This window comes from Pinus tabuliformis, chromosome 1_1, assembly GCF_031772625.1.
Source record: "Pinus tabuliformis cultivar Carrire ecotype Pingquan chromosome 1_1, CPIR1, whole genome shotgun sequence".
Lineage (NCBI taxonomy): Eukaryota > Viridiplantae > Streptophyta > Pinopsida > Pinales > Pinaceae > Pinus > Pinus tabuliformis.
Genome location: NC_142297.1, coordinates 790,206,986 through 790,224,587, shown reverse-complemented (window position 1 = coordinate 790,224,587; position 17,602 = coordinate 790,206,986). Strand labels below are relative to the sequence as shown.

Genomic DNA, 17,602 nt, shown 5'->3' with positions numbered 1-17,602 from the left:
AATCCCCGCACCCCAAAATCCGTCTTTCCCTTGATTCCAAAAAAACCCCAAAAAACTCAAATCAAATCCTTGTGTTTCATATATAGCCTAAAATTAGTTTTATTTCAGTCATCTCAAGCCCATTGATTATCTTTTGCTGAGATTGACCCGGAGAGAGCCCTCTCCTGTCCTCGTAAGGCTAGCTACGAGGCTGAGCATGGTTTGATGTTGGCCCTGGATCCTACCTTTTCAGGCTGAGGTAAATCTAGGCACTAACAGCCCAGTTGGACTATAGTGATAGACTCAAGAAATTGGCCAAGGAACAAGTTAGCTCTTTTGCTATTAAAGATTTGCCTATAGGCAAAGTATTATATGATACATTGGAGAACCTATTTTTCCTAGAACATGAGGTGAAACATTTGTTTCTCACTAAGCTCAATTTTTTAAAATACACAGAGGTAGATGAAATCTACAGAAGAATGGTAAAAATAAAGTTTCCTGAGGCAAAATGGTGGGAGAAAATAAAATATTTACTATGAAAATGTTTTACATCAGAAGGTTACTACAGTAAATCTGAAGGCAACTAGGTGAAACAAGTAAAAGAAAGATCAACAGGGTCAAAGAGTAACAGAGTCAAAGAATATCAGTGAAAGATAAAAGTAAAGAAGATTCCAGCGTAGAAATACCACAACTATCAGCCAACTTAAAGAGCTCAAAACTCAACAGAAATAGCCAGCAAAACCACAATAAAAGGGACAACAAGAAGTAGTTCTACATCTGTCTCTATCTTCATGCACGAAGATATTTTATTCCCTAGATTAAATCTCAAATTGTTGAGATATTTTGTAATTATATTTTTTATAAATGCTTCATAGTTCGAAGTATGTAGGGTGGATTCCAAGACATTTCTATAGAATTTTTCTCTCAAATTAGAGTTATATTGTATCAATGATTGGATTGGCTTGCTGGATCAAGGAATAAAGATAAGATATTTTATAGGATTCTTGTGTAAAGTGAAAACAAATAAGTATTCTCTCATGTTCACTATTGGTTTTTCTTATGTTTTTTCATAATATTACTTGTTTCTCTAAAAATTGAAATGTATAACAAGGAATAATATTTTAGAAATTGCTTGAATGCACTTTGTCTTGACTGTTTTACATTGTGAATGTTTTCTCCTAAACTATCTTAGCTAGAGAAATTTTAACTGCTCCATAGCTTTCGTAGTTTCTTCTTTGGTCTATAGCAAAGGATTCTTGATTGCCATTTGTTCATGATCACCCTCTCTTCTTCATTCTGATCCCAGTCCAAGGATTCTTAAGTGCCCTTTCACCCCGATTAGAATCATTTCACCCATTTGGCCTAAAGATTTGCATGTTGCTTGCTAGCCTACCCTGTGAACATTCCCTTTAATGATTTGGTCTAGTTATGCTACCCATTTATTGAATCCATAGTCCAATGGTTTGAAGACCTAGCTCTATCCATCTACTCGAAGAATTCCACCACCCTGCCTTCAATCCAAAATCAAAACCCAATGAACACTAAGAACTAGCCTAAAAGCCCATAAAAACAAAGCTAAATTATAAAGAGAGAGCCCTCTCTGGACTTAGGTTGGCTAGAGCCTAAGCCTAAAAGATTGGTTTGTGGTTACCTCAGATGCTTCCTTATTTCGACAACTTCTAGGGAAAACTTCTGAGTGATAATAGTATAAAGGACAACAAATGGTTCCAGTAATGATGGAACTGCTCGTAACATAAAGAGGACAAGAGGTTGGCTAATATGACCACTCATCAGAGTGGTTCATCCATAAAAGGGTAAAAACCCAAGTGAAAGTGAATGATAGGCCAAGGATATCATGATGATGGAATGAAGAAACAAAGGTTCATCGTGCAAAAATAGGTTAATAAAAGGTATCAACCAAAAGGGATAAAAGTGGTGGAATCATCCTGGGGTATAGCCAAAAATTTGACAAAGAAGAGGACATGAGGCTCAAATTTTAGATCATGGCAAGTCAGAAGGAGGGATTCCAAAAAGAGAAGAGAATCAATTGCATGGACACCTATATAAAAAAAGGATGGTAACTAGGGTATCCATGATTAGGCAAGATCTACTGCCAAGTGACGACATGCATAAAGGAAAGAGGCTAAAGTAGTAACTTGACAGGGTTAGACCTAAGGAAATAAAACAACATTGATGGTCAAAATGCAATGGAAATGGAAAAAATGACCTACATCTATATTCCAAGAAAGAGGTCACACCTCAGGCCCATTTTTTTAAATGAGATCTCCAAAAAGTGACACTAAAAGGTAGCTCACCAAACTCCTACAGAAAGTGAACTAGGAAAAAAAATTATAAAGCAAAAATCCTCTCAAGCCCATAAATAAAAAAAGGAATATTCTCTAAATATGTGAAAATGTTTATAAAAAGAGCTCATACCTCCTCATTTGATCATTGTGAGTTGGATAAAAGAGGTGGAGAGAATTTCTAAGCTTGGTGGTGTAAGGGAAAGGAGGAGCAAGAGTAGCCAAAGAAGAAGTTTCCCCGTCAAGGTAAGTAGATCTACCCCTCTATTTTATCTATTTAAAGGTGGGTTTTCTTAGGCCATAGTCATGCTTTATGAGAAATTTTATTTTTTATATATAAAAGTCCTCGATCGCACATATAGAGTGGGAAAATTTCAGTCGAAAGGGTCCAACCAAATGGATGTGATGTAGTCCATGCAGTTGTGACCAAAAGCTTTTCATTCTAAGGGTGCAATTAGGGTTAAATTTGAGAATTTTTTTCTTTCGTGGCCAAAATTGATTTTGATAGTGAGAATTCATATTTTTAACTGCAAACATGATTGATAGATGTTTTCTTTCTCAGTGCAGGATAAGCCATGGTTGAATAGAGAGAGAGTGATTATGTTTTCAATGAGATGAAGTCCATGGTACATCAACCAATGTTGGAAGCATTGAGGAATTGTGGATTACTTAAGCTCTATATGCTTCCCAACGTGACCAACCAACCCATTTTTATTAGAGAAATAATTTGGTGGTGGGATGTAGATACCCAACAATTCATAGTGGGGTTGGAGTCATTTTCAAGAGAGTTGGAGGACATTTATTTCCTCGTCGATTTGTTAAGGAAGGGTGCTCTAGTTGTACTGGTAGGGGTACATAGTACTGTTGGGTGTAGTATAGGGTCTATAAATGTACCAACATTTAATTTGTCAATCCGGATAGTTCGTGAACTTCGAGACGCAACATTGGAAATGCTAGAGAAAGCCCTTGGAAACTTGAAAAACAAATGCTAGTCTATATTGCATATTAATCTCATCAATAAATGAAATCCTGCACTAGCAGAGAGTTCGAGAAAACACCAATCCAAAAAATTAAATCATGCAGGAAATAAAAGGCAATTAACAATGCGATAGGAAATCATAACTGGAAACCAAATAGTGTCGACACAATATCGAGACACTGTAAATGCTAGAAGGAATTCAAAAGCAATTCAAAATCATTCTGCTTGTACTAATTCTGTTTGAAATTAACTTGAAAGCATCGGAAAGTAAATCTACTACGTAAATAACTTATGAAAGAAATTAAAGTAATATGAATCTCGCCTCCCTTGCCCCTGAAAATAAATCATGGAGAATTGTCCAACAGTTTAATGGAAAGTAAATATTCTTATTTTCAACATGACGCAATTTTCTTTCATTAATATCGGCAAGTAATATATGGTTTTTGTAAGCATCGATTGAATGAATATGTCAATAACGCAAAACCATAATCACTCACATCATTTTCATGTTCTGGAATATAAATCAATTACAGCTCATCACCGCATAAGCTAATCTTGTAAATTAGAACAACTAGAGGGACACAATTTGATATGAAGAAATATCCCAAGCACAAATCTAAAGTACATGAACAATTTCTTAAAGCAGAAAATCAATGAAGTTTAGAGCTGAAATGAAAACGTTGTCGAAAATTAAATAACATCAATATGGAGAAGGGAAGAGACTATAAATTATTAAATAAACTTCACACAGTAAATGACAATTTAAATGCTAATTAATTTAAGAAATGAAGAGCGGTGGTGAGCTGGTCTAGCGGCCAACCCAACCAACTCACACCCTCGATTAACATGGTTCACACAACAATCAAAATCATTAGATGCAATAAATAAATAGACAAAACATAGATGAAAATTGCTTCAATTAATTCCTGAAAAACAATATTTACATCAAGCAGATAATGCTTAGCTCCAGCAAGAAAAGAGGAGCTATCCACCAGTTATGAACTGCATGAGGCTACATTGGGATAGCTCCTCTTCCCTTATGCGGGCTCCCTTCATGTGCACTGCCTCTGGCTCAATCGATTTCTTATATAGACATTGAATTACATACTAGGCCTTTTAATTCATCTAATTTAAAATATAGAAGATTATTAGTTTTAATAATTTTTCGAAATAAGAATTAGTTTGAAATTGAATGTCGAAAGAGGGAACAATTCTGGTGAATCATTCCTATTTTCTTGGAGTAGTTGTTGTTGGAAGGTGTGATTCAACTGCACTTCAATTCTGCGTAATGACTTGCCTAGTCATTGCTACATCCCTCATGGCCTTCAAATATGATGCTAGAAGATTTAGTCATAATGGATACAATGAAAGGATCACCAACTAGAGTTAAAGGCTCTATGAGTATAGTTAGAAAACCATTCCTATTACCATAAACAATATCTGTAAAATGGTGATCACCAACCATCACAAGTAATGATGGATCATAACCGGAGTATTTTTCAATGTCTTTTGCTGTTCCCAATGGCTTCTTTGATCCATTTCTTATAACTGGTATCCTAATAATCTCCTCCAAATCTTTTTCTTCTGAACCATCAAGATCATATTAATAAAGCCCAGTAGAATTGATGAGTAGAGCAATCTGCTCCTCAAATATAGATTTACAATCCTCTAGAGAATCTGCAATGGCGGGCCAAAGATAGGGTGCATAAGGGGCCATCAACGTATTGTCTTTATCGAACACAATCCCCTGAAATCCTTGCTCCTTCAACTCTTTCTAGTTGAACCACCTTATATTTGGGACATTTAAATGTGGCAGAGCTAAATGTTTCTCCCTGATTATAACTCTCAGGATTGACACAATGTCCATGGAATTGAACCTCTGACTTAACTTCACCCACATGATCTTGGAGCCCACACTTTCTTCCTCAATATTGGTGGCTATTGTCCTATAAGCGGTCTCATCTGTAGGCATAATGCCCAAAGTAGGAAAGAACTTCCCTACATAGTTTTTGAGCATAAATGAAACTAACAAGATACTATCATCATAGCTTCAAGTATGAAATTTGGTTTTAATATGAGCTTGAGGCCTGACATTGATCGAGTGAGGACCTTTATAGAAATTGAGGTAAAATCAGTCTCATGGCGATAATCAAGGCCATCTCTCCACTCCGGCAAGTATGTCAAGGGCATGTCTTGTCGTGCCATCTGCAGCATGCTCTTTCATGTGTTGAGGGCTTGCCAAAGTGTGCAGTCCCGGTATCTTTCCCAAAAATATTGGTCACAATTCGAGCCCCATGAACTGGAGGGTTTGAGTATAGGCACAACTTCAACCGCAATGATATTAGTGTAAGAGTTTGCATGCTGCTAACAAAATACCATTGCCTTCATGAACAGAGCATAAGACTAGGTTTGAGTTCAGCATAGTGCAGGAAGCCATAAAATGGTGTAGGCAGGTAAATGCAATGGTGTAGGAATGTAAATACAATGGTGCAGGCACATCGCAAAGTATAATCAAACCGGTTTTAATCCTGCAACATACAAACCTTAATTAATCTCTCATTAATGTTATTTTAATCTTGTTAAAAAAAAGAAGTAACAAATAGTCTTCGAAAATAATCATTTAGCCAATCAACACCATGAGAGAAATAAATAAAAATGAGATAAAAAAGAGACCCAACATCCCCCCATGCTGACCATCTTGCATGTCCTCATGCAAGGAAATCCGGTACTGTTACTTCCTCACAAAAAAAAAATATAGAAACATTTGTAGGCATTAAAAATGATGTTCCTGCAATTTTTCGTGATCACATTTCCTGCGCTAGATAAATCTTGCTCTAAAACAGAGTGTCTATTGGACTCTTTATTTTCTTAAACTGATTTCAAGAAAACCTAAAATGAAATATGCCATAAAAACTAAATTGCATGGATGGTGTTATTACTTGAATAAAATAGCTAACATCTAAAATTTCGAAAAATATCTTAGAGGCATCCCTAATCAGAAGTTACACTTTCAAATCATCATTGTAAATATGAGTGACATGATTTAAAAGCCATGGTGTTAAAATTAAATATATTGATTCCTTCCCACAGTGACCATTTTACCATTATCCATGTATAGTTGAAGCTCCTCTTATCTGGGCACAGTGAATTACCTACACTAAGGGTCCCACATCCATAAAAATCATTCAAAAAGATAGAACTCCAAGGTATAACAACAGAAGGATGCTAAAGCCATTCTCAAAGAGATTAGTAGTGAATTAAAGGAAAGGAAAAAGAAACCAAGTAAATCATAGTGTCAAACTTTAATACTACAGGCATGGCCCTACTGCGAGCAGGCATCCATAGCCTCGACAGGGGTACATTTTAACCTTATGAAATGCCTTTGTCCTGCCTATTAGATATAGATTCATATTCATTTAAGAAAAATTTACTTTTTCTCTTTATATAAGCCAATGTCCTGGCTTGGTAACTAGCTATCAACAGTGCCATTCACGAGAACTGACAAGAATGAACAAGCTGGCTCGCGATGAGACCTCTTGTCTTCCAATTTTCCAATTGAAAGCCATTAATCTAGCTTTGTGACCATGATTATAGTAGGTCGGCTCACAATGAGAGCTCTTATCCCTAAATTAATTCATTTATGTTTTTTTTTTGGAAAAAAAACTCTGATTATGATTAACCTCAGATGGCTTACTTAATAGGTGGGGAAGAAAATCTACTCTTTAAGGGTGCAGGATGGCGTGAAAAGTTTTTAATTACTATTATTTACTGGTTGGTCATGCTACCCTAATAAATTATTTAAAAAACATCTTAGATAATGACCAAAAATATTCCTTGAGTTGATCATGCCAGGGTTCTTTATGAAAGCTTATTATAGTTTTGTAGGTGTGGTCCATCATAGGAGGTTTTTCATTGATCCCTTCAAAGAGGACTTAAAAATATGTTCTGAATAATAGTTTCTAAGGATAGGAGAAAAGTATTACATGTAACTTATAACAATATCCTTGACTGACATGTTAATCCATAATCAAAGTCACTTTAAAATATGAGGTATTAAGTGTAAATTTCTTTTGACAAGTCTTACCATGAGAGTGCATGATAATAGAAATTTCAAAAGTTGTGCTTTTAGGGAATCACAAGTTCAAGAGTGTTGTTATGCATCTTTATTCATTATTCTCCTATTATCCTACCCTATTTTTAAAGAAAGAAATATCACCTTTAAGTGAATGTATACTTCCAATGAAGCCATGTGCGTAACAAATGCTGATTATACTTACTCTTAGTTTTAAAGAATAGACTTCAAGACATACCAAAGCATGAGAAACCAGTTGCTTCAATTGATATGGTACCAAGAGTTTCTGAATGATGAGGAAATAAGATGGCTTGATGACTGCTCGAAACCAGGATTCAATGGAATCCACATATTTATGATTCTCCAACTGATGCAAGTCTTCCACAGTTTGATAGTCACTTTCCTGTAGGCAAAAATAATCTGGTGAAAGACAAAAGATAAATCCCTCAAATTCAGGATCAAATATTTGATTTTCAGATTGACAAGAATGGTTGAGAGAGATTCTAGGGTTTCAAGTTTCAACAACAATTTCATAACAAGTTCCAATGAAAGATTGCTCCTTTGGTGGTATTTGAATTATATCTTCCCATGGTGAATGCTATGTAGTAATGGGGGAAGTTTTCAAATTAGTTTCATTTCCAAACATGGAAGATGTAGCATTTTGTTCAATGGGAAGAATAGGTGTTTGAAACTGTTGTGCAACCTGATGGTTTAAATTAGGGTTTATTATATGGTTTGGGCTAGGGTTTTCGTCAATGCTTGGAGTAAGGTTTGGATTTGGATTGGGATTAGGCTTTGGTCTAGGGTTAGGTATAGGTTTTGAATTAGAACTAGGGTTAGGTCTAGGGTGCGGATTAGGGTTAGGTCTACGGTATGGACTAGCACTAGGGTATGGATTAGGGTTTGAATGAGAGCTAGGATATGGGTAAGGATAAGGAGTAAGGTAAGGATTAGGATAAGGGGTAGGGTATGGATTAAGGCTAGGGTAAGGTTGCACATGCGGTTGGGACCATGGAGGAGGATAACTTAATGTTGCATTGGAAAGAAATTGTGGTTGTTGTTGGTCCTCATATGATTGAATTTGCATGGGAGATTTACCTAGAGAGAAGGATCCAAATGATTCTTGAGGCCATGGAGATATCCGGCTCGAGGATGATGGCCAAGGAGAGGGCTACTGCGGCCATGAAGTAGGATATTCGATTGGAGGAGGATTAAATTTTTTCCATGAAACTATAGGATTATAAACATGTTGATGAGCCTACTCAGGAAAATAAGCATTATTCCAAGTATCAAATGATAATGGGTTTTGATTTATATCTGGTAGTTGATTTTATTCGTTACTTAATTTCTTGAGTACCTGCAGTAATTTTGGTAGTGATGGCAAACATTCTGTTGGATGATCCTCTTCACAAATTTTCAAAATTTCAGGCTACTAAGTGGACACTTTCCAAGGAGGTCTTTCTTTCTACAGTTGGCACAAACGATAAGCAGTGGGTTTTCATCCTACTCTCACACCTCCTGCAAATCATCCAATTTCAAAATCAAATATTTAATAATATCATTTTTATGCTCAATCAAAATATTAAAATTTTCAATTGTTAATTCTTCATTGGATGAATTGTATGTCTCTGTAGCAGCATAAAAATTCTTCATTAGATGATTCCCCCAAAATACAATTTTCCTATTTTTAACAAGCCAACTGGTACATTCGTTAGCACATGAATGGTGTATATATATCTATATATATGTAAGGTGGGGAGTTCTTTCAACATTAGAGAAAATGAGAAACCTTAAAGCAATAGTGCAGAAAAAAAATAAATTCAAAGAACATAAAATTAAAAGAGAAACTAGGTGAAGGAAAAAAAACAAATGCGGCAGATCACCAAGGTCAATCCTCTGAGCGCCTCCTCGAAAATGGCGCCAAAATGTTGGGTGCAGTATAGGGTGTATAAATGTACCAACATTAAATTGTCAATCCGGATAGTTGGTGAAATTTGAGACACAACATTGGAAATGCCAGAGAAAGCCTCTGGAAACCTACAAAACAAATGCTACTCTATCTTGAGTATTAACTCATCAATAAATGAAATCCTGCACTCAAAGATTGTTCGAGAAAACACCAATCCAAACAATTAAATCATGCGGGAAATAAGAGGCAATTCACAATGGGAAAGGAAATTCAAAAAGGAAACCAAATAGTGTCGACACAATACCGAGAGACTGTAAATGATGGAAGGAATTCAAAAGAAATTCAAAATCATTCTGCCTATACTAATTTTTCTTGTACTAATTCTGTGTGAAATTAACTTGAAAGCATCTGCAAGTAAATCTACAGTGTAAATAACTAATGAAAGATAGTAAATTAATATGAATCTCGCTTCCTTGTCCCTGAAAATAAATCTTGGAGAACTGTCCAGAAGTTTAATGGAAAGTAAATATTATTGTTTTCAACCTGATGCAATTTTTTTCATTAATATCGGCTCTGCGACATACAAGTAATAGATGGTTTTTGTAAGCATATATTGAACGAATATGTCAGTACCTCAAAACCATAATCACTCACATCGTTTTCATGTTCTGGAATATAAATCAATTACAACTCATCAACGCATAAGCTAATCTTGTAAATAAGAACAACTATAGGGACATAATTTGATATGAAGAAATATCTCAAGTGAAAGAACAAATCTCAAGTATAGGAACAATTTCTTAATTTAGCAAATTAATGACATTTAGAGCTGAAAGGAAAACGTTGCAGCAAATTAAATAACATTAGTCTAGAGAAGGAAAGAGACTATAAAATATTAAATAAACTTCACACAGTAAATGAGAATTTAAATGCTAATTAGTTTAAGAAATGAAGAGTGGTGGCGATTTGTTCTGGAGGCCAACCAAACTAGCTCACACCCTCTATTAACTTGGTTCAAACAACAGTAAAAATCATTAGATGCAGTAAATAAATAGATAGAACATAGATGAAAATTGCTTCAATTATTTCCTGAAAAGAAATCTTTACCTCAAGTAGACAATGCTCAGATCCAGCAAGACAAGAGGAGCGATCGACCAATTATGAACTATGTGAGGCTACATTGGGATAACTCCTCTTCCCTTCTACACGCTCCCTTCATGCGCACTGCCTCTGGCCGATCTATTTCCTAATTCTTGTCTATCTAATGAATTGACTGATTTATGTTTGCTCCAGTTGATTTCTTATATAGACATCGAATTACATAATGGGCCTTTTAATTTATACAATTTAAAATATAGAAGAATATTAGTTTTAACAATTTTCCAAAATAAGAATTAGTTTGAAACTGAGTGTTGAAAGAGGGAACGATTCTGGTGAATAATTCCTATTTTCTTGGAGTAGTTGTTGTTGGAAGGTGTGATTCAACTACCCTTGAATTCCATGTAATGACTTTCCCAGTCACTGCTATGTCCCTCATGGCCTTCAGATACAGTGCTAGAAGATTCAATAATAATGGATACAATGAAAGGCTCCCTAGCTAGAGTTAAAGGCTCTGTAAGTATAGTTAGAAAACCATTCCTATTACCATAACAATATCTATAAAATTGTGATGACCAACCATGAAAAGTAATGATGGATCATAACCGAAGTATTTTTCAATGTCTTTTGTTGTTCTCGATGGCTTCTTTGATCCATGTCTTATAACTGGTATCCCAATAAGCTCCTCCAAAGCTTTTGCTTCTGAGCCATCAGGATCATATTAATAAAGCCCAACAGAATTCATGAGCAGAGAAATCCACCCTTGAAATAAAGATTTACAATCCTCTAGAGAATCTATGATGGTGGGCCAAAGATAGGGCATGCAAGGGGTCGTTAGCGTATTGTCTTTATCAAACACAATCCCATGAAATCCTTGCTCATTCACTTCTTTCCAATTGACCCACCTTATATTTTGGACAATTGAATGCGGTGTAGCCAAATGCTGCTCCCTGAATATAACTCTCAGGCTTGACACAATGCCCACGAAATTGAACCTATAACCTAACTTCGGCCACATGATCTTGGATTCCACACTTTATTCTTTGATATTACCAGCTACTATCCTATAAGCAGTCTTATCTGTAGGCATAATGCCCGAAGTAGGAAAGAACTGCCCTACAGATTTTTTGAGCATAAATGAAACCGACAAGATACTTTCTTCGTAGCTTCAGGACTGATTTGGCTTTACTATGAGCTTGAGGCCTAATAATGATCGAGTGAGGACCTTTATAGACATTGAGGTAAGATCATTTCTGTGGTGATAATCCAGGCCATCTCTCCACTCTAGCAAGTATGTCAGGGGCATGTCTTATCGTGCCATCTATAGCATGCTCTTTCATGTGCTGAGCGCTTGCCAAAGTGCAAAGTCCGTGTATCTTTCCCAACAATATTGGCCACAATTCGAGCCCCATGAAATGGAGGGTTCAATTTTAGGCACAACTTCAACCACAACGATATCAGTGTAAGTGTTTGCATGCTACTAACAAAATAATACTACCTTCATTAACAGAGCATAAGAACAAGTTTGAGTTTAGCATAGTGGAAGAAGCCATAAAATGGTGTAGGCAAGTAAATGCAATGGTGCAGGCACATCCCAAAGTATAATCAAATTGGTTTTAATCCTGCAACATACAAACCTTAATTAAACTCTCATTAATTCTATTTTAATCATGTTAAAAAAAAGAAGTAACAAATACCCTTCGAAAATAATCATTTATCCAATTGACAACATGAGAGGAATAAATAAAAATGAGACAAAACAGAGACCCAACAAGTACAAGTGGAGAAACAATGCAAAGCTATATTCAACAACATTCTAGAGTGGGGGTGTAACTAACCCTCCCACATTTACCCACTGTCACCAGCCTACCGGGGTAAACATGAGCTGAGGGCCATTATTACATGACTCAACCTCCTAGATCACCTTAAGGAAGTGGAATCGACAAAATTTGTTGGGTGTGGAGTTTGGTTATCTTCCTAATTGTTGAGAGTTTTTTTTTTAGTCACATTGGATCCTTATTGCTAATGGAGCAGCAATGCTTCCCATTTAATCATCGTTAGGTAGCTCCAGGGGGGGGGTATGATGACTTTTATGAACCCCCCCCCACCCCCCCTAGTAGGTGTTTAGGGGAAGTTCCCCTGAAGCTAAAAATAGATGAAAATTTCCTTGTAAAATATTGTAATTTCATAGTCAATTTGGGTTTTTCATTAGGCAGATAATCTGATGGTAGAAGTTATGTTAATTTAGGTCTTATTTCCCTAGAAGGAAACCCTAGGTTTATATGAGGGAATTGTATTGTGACTGTGTATTATTATTCTGAGTGAAAGAGAGAGAGGAGTTTGTGTGAGAGCCAAGAGGAAATTACAATGGATCTGCTGTAGGTTGTATCTCTTCATTTTTCTAGATAATATAAAAGGAAGGACTAGATGTTTCTCTCTGGACGTAGCCCAAATTGGGTAAACCACGTATATTTTTGTTTCTCTTGCTTTATGCACTTATGTTTCTTTAATTTTTTATGTATTTCATTGCTTCGTTAATTTACAACAAATGATATCAGAGCCGAAGGTTTATTTCTCGTGTAAAATCACAGGAAAGAAGGATCCTTGGTTTGAGTGGGAGAAATGGTGGAAGATGGTAAGTTTAGGGTCATGAAATTTAATGGCCAAAAATACTTGCTATGGAATATGTGAATGGAATATTATCTATATCATAAAGATATATACCTACCACTGAGCATAAAATCAAAGAAGATGACAAGTATGACATATGTAGAATGGGGTATTCTCAACAGAAAGGCACTAGGAACAATATGGTTGTGTCTGGAAGCATTGATGGCATTCAATATTTCAAAGGAAACGACAAGAGAAGGTTTAATGATGACATTGGACAAAGTATATGAAAAACCTTCCACCTCAAATAAGGTATTTCTTATGCAGTGCCTATTTAATATGAGGATGTCAAAAGGTGGAGATGTTGCTAATCCTTTACATGAATTTAACACGGTTATTAGTGAGTTAAGTTCGGTAGGGGTAAAATTTGATGATGAAGTTAGGGATTTGTTATTTCTTTGCTAATTTCTAGAATGCTGGAATGGCCTAGTTATGTATATTAGTAACTTGGTCTATGTATCTAGTACTTTAAAGTTTGATGATGTTGTTGGTGCCATCCTTAGTGAGGAAATGAAATAGAAAAATCCAGTGATACATCAGATAATTATTTGACTGCAGAGACTAGAGGAAGAAAAATGGAAAGAGGAAGAAGCCCAGGAAATCATAGTAAGTCAAGAAAAGGAAGATCCAAATCTAGATAAGGGATAACGTGCTGGAAATGTGGGAAGAAAGGACACCTGAATAAAGACTACAAATCTTGGAATGGAAAAGAAGGAGATGGACAACAAGAGAACAATCGTGAAGCAAATGTGACATGTGATGTGTTTCAATATGATTTGATTCTTCCATTAGAGAATATTATTGATGCTTGGGTGGTAGATTCAGGTGCCTCGTTCCATGCCACACCTAATAGGAAACATTTTCATGACTATATTCAAGGAGATTTTGGACAGGTTCTTCTGGGTCATGATAAACATTGTAAACTCCTTGGAATGGGTAAATATTTTATAAAGAAACACAATGGAAACCAATGGCTATTGAAGGAGGTAAGGCATGTTCCATATCTAAAGAAAAATATAATTTCAATAGGGTATTTGGGAGGTAAAGGTTGTGTAACTACTTTTATAGACAAAACTTGGAAGGTCACTAAAGGAGAACTGGTAATAGAAAAAGGAGAAAATGTTGGTACATTGTATTTGTGAAATAATATTTCTAATTTTGTTAATACTTTAATGTCCACATGAGTAGATATGGCACTCTGGAATCATAGGCTCAGGAACATGAGTGAGAAGGGGATGCAATTCTTCACTCAAGAACTTTTTTGCCAGGTTTGAAGCATGTTGATTTGGATTTCTATGAAAATTGTGTTTATGGAAAAGAAAAGAGATTCAGATTTATCAAAGTTGGGAAGGAAAAGAAGAGTGGAAAATTAGATCTTGTACATATAGATGTATGGGGACCTACTTAGGTATCATCTCTTATTGGATCTCACTATTATTTCACTTTATTGATGATGCAAATACGAAAAAATTGATTTATTGTATTCGAAATAAATATGATGTATTTGATACTTTCAAGGAATGGAAAGCTTTGGTTGAGAATGAGACAGGAAAGAAGTTGAAGTGTATTTGATCAGAAAATGGAGGTGAATACTGCAACAAAGAGTTTGATGACTACTCTTCAGAGCATGAAATTCGCATAGAGAAGACAGTTCGAGGAACACCATAGGAAAATGGTGTGTCAGAAAGGATGAACAAGAAAACCATGGAGCGTGCAAGATGCATGAGATTGCATGCAGAATTTCCCTTACAATTTTGGGAAGATGTTGTAGATACTTTTGTTTATCTAATAAACAAAGGACCTTCAAGTTCCTTGGAGGGTGGTATTCTAGAGGAGGCATGGACTAGTAAAAAGGTAAACTACTCATTTTTAAAGACTTTTTATTGGTAAGCCTTTGTCCACATCAATAAAAAAAATAGAAAAAGCTTGAGGAAAAATCAAAGAAATGTACCTTTATTGGATATGGTGGAAATTATTTTTCTTATCGCTTATATGATTATGAAAATCACAAAATCATTAGGAGAAGAGATGTCATATTCAATGAAAATGTCTTGTATAAGGATAAGATGTAGGGAAGGAAATAGGAAAAAGAAAACAAAGAATACACAATGATTGATGAGATCATAGAAAAAGTAAAGGTGTCTGAAAATCATAATGATTAGCAGCGACAACAACAACAACAACCACAACAGCAACAATCACAAAAACAACATGCGCCTAAAACACCCGAAAGTGGTGTTATAATATCTACCAAGATAAGTAGACTCCCTGAACGAAACTCTCGTTCATTATATTATGTATTATTGATTGATTTTAGTGAGATAGAAATATATGAAGAAGCAATGTAGGTAGAAACCAGGAAAAAGTAAGAGCAAGCCATGGAAGAAGAGATGAACTCCTTGATGCATAATAAGACTTGGGACGTAGTCAAGTTATCTACATGTAAAACAACATTGTAGAATAAATGGGTTTATAGGTTGAAGGAAGAATATGGATGTAAACAAAGGTATAAGGCTAGACATGTCGTGAAGTGGTTTGCACAAAAGAAAGGTATAGACTTTGATAAAAAATTTCTCCTGTTGTTAAAATGAATTCAATCAAAACTATTTTAAGTCTAGTGGCAGCAGAATATTTGCATCTTGAGTAGCTATATGTAAAGATATCCTTTCTCCATGGGGATTTTTATGAATAAATATATATGTAGCAGACACAAGGGTATGAGGTCAAAGGGAAGGAGAAGTTAGTGAACAAGGTTATATTGGTGTCACTTTGACCATTATGTTTATCTTAAAAAAAAATGATGGCAACTATATTATATTGTTATTGTATGTAGATGACATGTTTGTTACAGGGTCTAACATGCGGGAAATAAATGTGCTCAAAGGAATATTTTCAAATTCATTTGCAATGAAGGTTTTGGGTGCTACAAAACAAATCCTTGGTATGAGAATAACTAGAGATAGGAAAAATCACAAATTAGCATTGTCTTAGAGTGAGTACATAGAAAATATTTTGGAAATATTTAATATGTAGAATGCAAAACCAGTTAGTACAACTTTGGCTAGCCATTTCAAACTAAGTAAGGAGATATGTCGCAAGACTCAGGAAGAGATGTATAATATGTGTAAATTTCCATATGCATCAATAGTTGGAATCTTAATGTATGCAATGATCTACACAAGGCATGAATTTCACATGTAGTGGGAGATTTAAGAATGTATATGAACAATCCAGGAAAAGATAATTGGATGGCGGTGAAGTGGATTCTTAAGTATTTGAGAGGTACCACAAATCATGGATTATGCTTTGGTGGTTCAAACATTTATCTATAGGGATATGTTGATGCAAATATGGAAGGTGATAGAGATAATAGGAGGAGAACCATGGGGTATTTTTTTACTGTAGGTATAAAAATTGTCACTTGGGTTTCAAAATTGCAAAATGTTGTTGCACTTTCAACAACGAAAGTAGAGTATGTTGTTGCTATAGAGGCTTGTAAAGAAATGATTTGGTTATAGTTGTCTATGGATGAATTGGGAAATAAGTAGGAGATTGGTAGGTTATACAGTGACAACCAAAGTTCCATTCATCTTGAAAATAACTCAAAATTTCATTCCAATACTAAACATATACAACTAAAGTACCATTTCATACAATTAGAGTTGGAAGATTGAAATTTGAAGCTGGAAAAGATTCACACTAGCCAGAATCTTGCGGATATGTTAACAAAAGTTGTAACCAAAGAGAAACTAAGATTTTGTTCAATTTCAATTGGTCTTTAAGTATGGTGGTGAAAATGAGAAACATCCAAGTCCAAGTGGAGTCATTTTCCAGCAAGTGAAGCAACTATGGATTTTATATAATCAATCTCTAAGTGGGATATTGTTGGGTGTGGAGGTTTATTATCTTCCTAATTGCTCAAAGGTTTTATGTTTCAACCACGTTGAATCCCTGTTCCTAAGACGGTGGCAACATCACTTGTTTAATTTTTGTTAGGGGGTCCAAGCGGGGGGGTGGGAACGATGACTTTATGAGCCCTCCCTAGTGGGGGTTTAGGGGAAGTGCCCCCATAGCTAAAAACAAATGAAAAATTTCTTGGTAAAATGTTGTAATTCCATAGTCAATTTGGGTTTTTCATTAGGTAGATGATTTTATTGTAGAAGTTTTGATAACTTAATGTTTTATTCCCTAGAAGGAAACCCTCGGTTTATATGAGGTAACTGTATTACAACTATGTATTATTATTATGAGAGAGAGAGGGGAGATTGTCTGAGAGAGAAGAGGGAATTATAGTGGATATGTTGTAGGTTGTATATCTTCATTTTACTAGATAATATAAAAGGAATGATTGACTGTTTCTCTGTGCACATAGCCCAAATTGGGTCAACCATGTATGTTTGTGTTTCTCTTGTTTTATGTGTTTCTATATTTTTGTTTTTACAATAGTTTATGTGCTTAATTTCTCCATTAATTAATTTCTATTAAAACCAAAACCTTACTGACTTCCCTCAAGTGCTACAAGGACCCCAAGATCTAACCAAACACTCTAGGTACCCAGCCCCTTAGTTAACTTTATTCTTCACTGACCTAGG

The 17,602-nt window shown here is 35.4% G+C and overlaps 2 pseudogenes; both read right to left on the bottom strand.

Moving 5' to 3' along the window:
• Positions 1 to 4,558: 4,558 nt before the first annotated feature.
• Positions 4,559 to 5,233, bottom strand: LOC149216367 (phosphatidylglycerophosphate phosphatase 1, chloroplastic/mitochondrial pseudogene; annotated as a pseudogene).
• Positions 5,234 to 10,723: 5,490 nt separating this feature from the next.
• LOC149216366 (phosphatidylglycerophosphate phosphatase 1, chloroplastic/mitochondrial pseudogene) lies at positions 10,724 to 11,358 on the bottom strand (annotated as a pseudogene).
• Between the last annotated feature and the right edge of the window lie 6,244 nt (positions 11,359 to 17,602).